At 39.6% G+C, this 8,739-nt stretch overlaps 1 long non-coding RNA gene across 1 annotated transcript; it reads left to right on the plus strand.

Moving 5' to 3' along the window:
- The first annotated feature begins 6,372 nt into the window (after nt 1-6,372).
- Nucleotides 6,373-6,953, plus strand: LOC113224908. The gene is made up of 2 exons (XR_003309535.1): nt 6,373-6,537; nt 6,687-6,953. It is a non-coding gene; the product is annotated as an uncharacterized LOC113224908 (long non-coding RNA).
- Nucleotides 6,954-8,739: the final 1,786 nt, after the last annotated feature.

An 8,739-nucleotide genomic window follows, 5' to 3' on the forward strand; every position in this document is an offset into this window, starting at 1 on the left:
AACACATGCTCTTAAGTCCTCCTTTCTTACAATTTCTTTTGAATCTGCCTTTAATCTCTAATGCTTAGAGACAAAGAGAAGAGTGTTAGTTCTTCAAGCCTACCCTCTCCAGATGGACAAAAGCATGTTGTAACAACCCACTGTCCACATGCAAGTCCTCCTCCATCACCATCCAGCAGTAGGAGGTGGCCAGGACTTAGGACTAAGGCAGGATTCTGGGCAGAAAGTCGGGAGGATCCAGAAGTCAGAATCCATTTTCGTTCCAAACTATACAGAACAGTGATGGCTTTAGTGTCCGAGAATAGAGCCAGGCATGGAATCACACAGACTCTCGTTCAAACCTGGGTTTTGCCATGTAAAAGTACCTCACCTCTTAGAGGAGACGGGATAAAATATGTGGAACACTTTGCACAAGTCTGGCACACAGACAGCACTCACACATTTTTAGTGCTCTCATTATTGTTGAATCCTTTGGGAGAAAAGATAACAGATTAGAGTGTAGACTTCTTTCTCTCCGCTTTTATTTTGAGCTCAGTCTGCTTTATTCAGTGATGACCTGTATTGACTTCATAAGCAGATACTTCCTTGGAGATTTTAGCTATATTTTCCCCCTGGGCCCACTTTATGCTGAAACAGTAGCACGGACGGTGAGACAGTTTGATGCCATTGCCTTACCTCCTGATAACAGCGTGGTTGACATGTTAGCCCTCCATGTCAAAATATTATGACAACCATAATAAGTAAAATAAATTAAAAACACTTATTGATTTTAAGTGTTATCATTTTCTTCTGCTATCAATGACATATGATGTCAAATGTGATATATTTGAAGTATATTTTAAGCAAGATAGTTAATGAATTGGATTTTGGAGTTGATTATTTAACATACTTTATGCAATTTGATGAAAAATCCCCATACGTAGACACAAATCAACAGAAGCTCCTGGCCATGAATACTGTACTATACAATCCCAATGATACCCTTCCCACCAAGGCATCATGCCCATACACATGAGCTGAGAGAAGTACGCTGTTGACGTTGCCCACGCCATTCTGGTAGAAATCAACAGTCAACCCAGCATTCATACAGAACTTGGGAGAATTGGAGTAGCGGTAATTTGCTCTTCATTTTATCCCAACCCCATCAAGATCTGCCTTGTCTGGACTGAAGGTTTCCTAGGCAAGGATAGAGATTGGGCTGGGGCAGAGAGACACCCAACCAACCACCACCTTCTGGACCTTGTTGGGGGTGACATCACGTTTCCATGAGGGAAGGCTTTAATAAGGACAAAATCCAAGTGCTACAGAAGATGAAAAGCCCCATGCTATTCTGCACTGGAGAGTGAAGCTTTTAGTACAACAATGTGGTTAAAAAGAAGGAGGAGAAAGGGAAGCAGAGGCGTCAATTACAATTAGAGATTTCCTGACAGGGCCTATGCTAAACGAGTTATAGAGGCAATTACCCTAAAAATTTTGAAGCGGCCATTTGCTCAGTAACCTACACCGACCTGACACCCAAGCAGAGATTGCCATAAGCAGGGAATTTATGGTGTTAGAATGCTGCTTTAGCATAAATTACCTCAGGGAACAGATTTAAACCAGTTGCGTTTTTAAAAATTATGCAACAACAACAACATCAAAATGAGTTTATGCAAACTCAATACCAATTGCAGAATGGGGCCCTCTAAGTCTTTATCTTCAAAGATGCTGCGTTCCTTCTCGCCTGTTTGTTTTCTCTCTCTGGATGAAGATTCACAGCATTAATACATAATAACTGTATCTCACTCCATTACAGGTAGTTCAAGGCCGCTCCGCATAAACTATATGCACGGCTTTGTGTCTTCATCTTTAAAACTACCAAGTATCTTGGTCGCAGACATATGTTAGGTTTAATGCATCCCCTGCCATAAAAGTGTTGCTTAAGACTAATGAACAAACAAATGTTTGTTTAAACCTCTTTGTGAAAATCAAACAAGCTTTCAACAGCTATTCATGTATTTATTGTCAGATGTGAATCATCACTTAGGTGCTTTGCCCTGAACTATTACCAGTTAATGCTCATAGTTTCAGGGTACTAATTCACTTGCTATGGGTTTCATTTTTTGTTGTGCTGTTTTCCGCCCCCTCCTTCTTCCTTTCTGTCAGTACCATCTCCAGAAAGGCACTGTATGAAAAGTTCCATATTGTTTCCGGCAGAACTCACACATTTGTGCCTAGCATAGCGATGCTGTTGTCCGCAGAAGGGACACAGCCTTCAGGGACTCTCCTGACAGTGCTATATTTCGCCTGCACCCCTCTGGCTTGGCTTCTGCACTGAGACCTTCCTAAGCAAGTGAGCACAAGCAAGACACTCTCCCTGCCTCTGCCCCCACCCCTCCTCACAAAGTAGCTGTTTTTTCAGACTCAGCAGCACCTGAAAAGCTCCCACAAGATTTAGCCATTATATTAAATAACAGGTTTTAGAAGCTGGGAACTGTTATTCTAGTGTTGCTGGGTGTCATTAAGGTTGCACGTCTATGCTTGTTTAATTTTTCTTCTGCCATTAAGCAAACTAAATGCTCGGAGGTTTTTTTCTGTCTCAGTGGGGTCCACCCAGAATAGAAAAGAGAATAAGTGTTCCAGGGTTGTGTAACTGGGTTTTTTTGCTGCTTTCATTATGAGGAAGGAATTAAAAATCCCTCCTAGTCAGTACTTAAAATATCAAAGTCATTGTTTAATGCCTTTGAGTCACTGTACAACTAATTCAATTGCACAGTGTAGCGCCGTTTCACGGTGTGTGAAACACAGATAGTACATAGAAGTGATTGCAAAGTTGAATAAACACCAAATTAGTTTTAAAAGTCTGCAACTTCCCGGTGGAGTCTTTCAAACTGAACGGCACTACTGACTGACAAAGTCAATGGTCACCAAAAGGTTGCATTACCTTCTGCTTGTGCTAATGTCAGAGAGTGTCCCCTGACACCGTGGTACCTGGAGGAGAAGGCCATCTTCTGGGAGGCCTGTGAGCTGACAACTCCACATAACCAGCCTGCTTGTCACTCAGGGAGACATGGCCACACAACACAGCCTGCAGTGGACAAGGAAGAGGGGTGGTGTAAGTGAAAAAAAGGCCATGGTTAAACGAGAGACTCCAGGACAAGTTTTAAAGCAGTTTGATATAGATGAAATATTGTAATTTGATAATTAAAAAGACAAAGTTAAGCCCCATGCTGTGTTGCTCCCTGGCTGTGAGACTATTTTCAACTCATTTAACATTTCCCAGCCTCGGTCTCCTTATCTTTTTCCCCTTTTGGTCAATAACAATTATTGACTAACTATTACGTATTTTCTAGGCCCTGTTCTAAGTGCTGCAGGGCTGGGGCCACAGTATCAAACAAAGCAAGTGAATCGGTGTCCTCAGTGAAGTTTACTGTATATTATAAACAATCACAGAATTCAAAGACAATCATAGAACCAACACTTTTTGATGGCTTAGGATGTGCTAGGTACTGTGCTAAGGACAAGAGATATAGCCAGACACAAACCCGTCCCCATTCTCAATCATTACTCATTCACCCAACAAATATTTTTGAGTACCTACCCTGCACCAGGCACTAGGGATATAACAGATAAAAATTAAGTCTCTGGCTTCATGAAGCTTTCATTCTGATGGAGGGAGACAGGCAATAAGCAAATAAATGGCTTATTCTCCCACCCCTTCAAGTCTTCATTCAAATGTTCCTTTTCAATGAGACTACATGACCACTCTTTAAAATTTCAACCACCATGCTGCATTCATTTCCTTTCATCTTGCTAAGATAGTTAATGTGTGTTAATTTGACTGAACCACAAGGTGACCAGATACTTGGTCAAACATTGTGCTGGGTGTGTCGGTGAGCGTGGTTTTAGATGAGACTAACATTTGAATCTGTAGACTGAATAAAGCTTATTTCTTTCCCTAGTAGATGATCCTCATCCAATCACTTAAAGGCCTGAATAGAACCAAAAGCCTGACCTGCCGATGAGTAAGAGAGAGCTTCTGCTGCCTGATTGCTTCGGCTGAGATATCAGCCTTTTCCTGCCTTTGGAATTCAACTGCAACACTGGCTCTTCTTGGGCCTCAAGCCTGCCGGCTTTTGAACCGTAACCACACCATCATCTCTCCTGGTTCTCAGGTGTTTGGACTCAAATCAGAAACACACCTACATCTCCAACTTGCCAACTGTATCTTGAGACTGCTCAGCCTCTATAATCACATGAGTCAACTGTTGGTTCTGTTTCTCTGGAGAACCCAAATCCATCATTCTACATCTTTCTTCCATTACACATATTGCTTCCCAGCATATTAAATAATTTATCAATTATATTTTTGGTTTATTATTTATTTCTCCTACTGGAATGTAAGTTTCACAGAGATCTTGTTCATTGCTAGATCTCAAGTCTGGCATCTAGTAGGCATTCAGTAAAATAGCTGTTGAAAGATGAAAAAATAAATGTAATGTGCCAAGTTGAGGTAGGTATTGTGAAGAAGAATAAAACCAAATAAATGAACTTGAGGGGAACAACGGCACTTCTTTTTATAGAAGGTAGTCAGGCCCTGGTGGGACAATGGGCATTACTACTGGAATATATTGTTTATCTTCCAAGCTAGGATATCTTTCTTAATCCTGAGATCCTTGTAGATTCACATGGAGTTATAAGAAATAATGCAGAGAAATCTCTGCATTATTTTTATTATTTATTTTTAAATAAATAATAAAAGATTTATTATTGAATCTCTGCATATTATTATACCCTCTACCCAGTTTCCTTGAACAGTACCATCTTGCAAAACAATAGTCCAACATCATATTCAAGATAAACCTATTGATACAATGTACAAATCTTATTTAGATTTTCCCAACTTAACTTGTACTCGTTTGTGTGTGTGTTTAGTTTTATGCAATTTTTCACATATTTAAGTTCAGGTATCCACCACCACAGTGGAGATACTCAACTGTTCCTTCACTACGAGGATCTCCCGTGTTGCCTTTTATAACCACATCCACCTCTGCACCCTTTACCCTTACCGTTTTCCAGTCTTGGGCAACCACTAATCTGTCCTCCATTTCTATACCTTTTGCAAACTACGACACTTTCGAAAGCAAAGGGGATACTATTAATAATTATGTCAGGACAACTGGTTAATGAGCACTGTCCCTGATGAAACACATGTGGCCATCTCTTTATTATAGAACAATCATGATATGGTTTGACTCTGTGTCCCCACCCAAATCTCATCTTGAATTGCAATCCCCACATGTCAAGGGAGGCGTCTAGTGGGAGGTGACTGAATCTTGGGGGCAGACTCCCTCCTCACTGTTCTCGTGATAGTAGGTATACTTTTTTTTATATACAAGGCACACCAATGAGTACTTGTTAATTAATCACAAGATATGGTTGTTTGGAAGTGTGTGGTACTCCCCCCTCCACTGTCTGTCTTTCTCTCCTGCCACCATATAAGAAGTGCCTTGCTTTCCCTTCTGCCATAATTGTAAGTTAACTGAGGCCTCCCAGCCATGCAGAACTGTGAGTCAATTCAACCTCTTTTCTTTATAAATTACCCAGTCTCAGGTAGTTCCTTATAGCAGTGTGAAAATGAATTAATACAAATCATAACAACTACATCTAACTGTCATGGAATGTGTTCAGCATGCCAGGCACTGCACTGATCTTTGTTCATATTATTACTTTTAAAACTCAAAAAAAAGCATGAGGCCAATATTGTTATCGTTCACATTTTACAGAGGAAGAAACAGAGGCACCGAGGCATTAAAACACCTGTCTAGGGTCACAGGGTGTACAGCTTTCAGAGCCAGGAATCATAACTAGGTCTGTCTTGTTCTAAAGCTTGCCTTCTGTAACTCCTGCACAATAAACAAATAATTACAACTAATTTATTAAATAATTACAAGTGAGCAAAGTGTTTTGAAGAAGAAGTACAAAGGGCTACTGAAGCATAAAATGGGAATTGGAAAAATACCTACCTCGCCCAGAATTATTGTAAGAATTAAAAAGTACTCATTGGTGCACTTCATATATCAAAAAGAACTTTAAAAATGTTCAACGTTGTCACCCTTTATACCAGGAGAGATAGTCTTATATGGACATTCATCAACTTGAATTTCCAAAATGTTAAGCGCCATCTCCTTAACAGTGCAATAGCTTTCTGTATATACTTTGGAATACTGAGATAGAATAATGAAATTTAAATTTTTTAAAATCTACAGTTTCTGACTGTAACCCAAAGGAAGTATTCACCCTGACATCAGAAACTGTATAGTAGAGCTCGCCCTACAGAAGAAATTGTCTGTGATTTCCCCAGATGTGAGGATCCATCACTGAGGGAAGGAGTCTTACAGATTCAGAATCAAGTGGGATGTCCTGGAAGAAAAACAAACAAACAAAAGCCCCACTAGGTGGAGTGAAATGGATCAGGAGCAATTATGTTCAATTTTACCTTAAGTTTTCTCAAAAGGAGGAGCATTAAGAATCAGCCACCTTAGTACATACTTAAAGGTAAATATTACATTTAAGAAAATCCTTGTTATCTTAATGTGGCACTGAGAAAATGCTATCAAGTACAGCACTTGGACTAAGTTAGAACATTAAATACACAGGATCTCTTGATAGAATTATCCTCAGACTTTCCAGTTCTAATCTTCTAGATTTACTAAGATCTGATCCTGTGCCTGCTGATGGAACGTCAGAGGAATGGGATCCTGTAGGTGAAGATCATCAGCTTATAAAATCTGTTGCCATCAATGGGGGTGGCAGGGAAAGGATGAAGATTAGTTAAGGGGCCAGTGGACTCAGCATTTAAATGAATCATGAACTTGAAGCCAGAAGACTCAGTTTGTGTCCCAGCTCTCTCAAGCAAAGCCACCAAGTCCCAGTTTCCTCATGTATAAAAAAGAATAAAAATACTTAATGGACAAAGTTGTGTGGGAATCAAATGAGATAAAGTATGCTCTGTATATACCCTAAAGTCTTGGATAAATGAAAGCATTCTTTTCATCTGAGAAATTGACGGAAAAGATGCCCTGAGCAAGAAAGACAGGAGAAAAGATTTGTTTAACGAAGGATAAAATGATGAAATCCCCCCAGGTATTCCTAAAGAAAGCCCTTACCTAGGAGCTGTAGGCAGATGTCTGGTCCTAAGGTCCATTTTAGAGTAGCCCAGCACTCAGCCTGGAAGATTGGACACTGAGAAATATGTGCATCCCATTTTTCTAACTAGCAGCATTTTGATCCTGTCTTATTATCCATACCCAGGCTAGCACACATGATTTTTTCTGCTTGCACTTCAGGAGAACATAGGCAGTGGACAAAAGGTGGGTCATTCTCAAGTTGATCAGGTTTCTGTTCCAATATCACCCTCCCAGATAGGCCTTTATTCACTCTAAATAGATCACACTCTCTAAAATAGTTACCTTTCCTGCACAGTCTCTTACTATGCCATTTACTGTCAAAGCTCTTCTCACTCCCTGATATGATTTTGCATGTTGATTTGCTTGTTCATTGCATGTTCCCTCACTACAATATAAATGCCTTGCCAGTTTTGATCACTACCATATCCCTAAGGCCTAAGAAAGTTCAGTACATACTAGGTGCTCAATAAGAACCTTTTTTTATAAGTGCATGAATGAATTCTAATCTTATCTTATTCCGTTGACATTTTCCTGTCTTAGCTGCCTTGGACAGCTCTGAAAGTTCTTCTGCTATTTTGCACACTATTGTCTTTCTCTGTCATTTGAATCTTTTCCTTACTTAGTTTGGGTTCTTCCAGTAGTAGAGCTTGAGACAAGGGTTTGGATACTAGGAGTCTATTTAGAAGGTGATCCCAGGATTGGAGAGAACAGGCAGAGTAAAAAGAGAAACAAAGAAGAACCAGCAAAAAAGTGCCTTCGCTAGGTTGCTGATGTGGGCAGCAGGCACTCAGTTCCATCTGGATCTCCTGAGAGATGTGCAGAATACCTCCCAAAATACGGAGGATGGAACATTAATTCACACAAACTGAAAAGTTTGAAACAAAAAAATTAGTCCTTGCCCCTGAGAAAACTTTACTCTGAGTGAAAATGAAAACAAGAAATACTTGTGACATATTCATTGTATCAAAATGAATTAAATTTTATTGAGTGCCAAACATGAGCCAGGCACTGTACCTGGCAACTTATATATATCATCTTATTTCATTATGGCGACAGGACCTACCATATATCAGGCTGCTACCATTTAACCAGGTTCTTCACACACATGCTCTCACCAGTTCTTACAACTAGTCAATACAAGTTTTTATTTCCATTTAAGAGATGAGAAAAGTTGAGACTTGGGGAAAAGGGATAGCTTGGCCTAGGTGACACCGTCAATTCATAGCAGATCTTTCTGACTCTATAGCTTGTCCTATAGAGAAACAATTACATGTAAGGAAAATACAGGGCAATATAAATATAAGTGAGTGACTACATGACACTTTCTTGTGAAGAGTTATAAGAATTCAGAGAAGGCAATGTACAACATGAGGACCATGGTCAATAATATTATATTGTATACTGGAAATTTGCTAAGATAGTAGATTTTAGGTACTTGTACTGTAAAAAAAGAAAGGTAACTATGTGAGATAGTGAATATGTTAGCTTGCTTGACTGTAGTAATCATTTCACTATAGGTATGTATATCAAAACGTCATGTTGTATACCCTAAATTTATATGATATAATAA

Source organism: Piliocolobus tephrosceles, chromosome 1 (assembly GCF_002776525.5).
Source record: "Piliocolobus tephrosceles isolate RC106 chromosome 1, ASM277652v3, whole genome shotgun sequence".
Lineage (NCBI taxonomy): Eukaryota > Metazoa > Chordata > Mammalia > Primates > Cercopithecidae > Piliocolobus > Piliocolobus tephrosceles.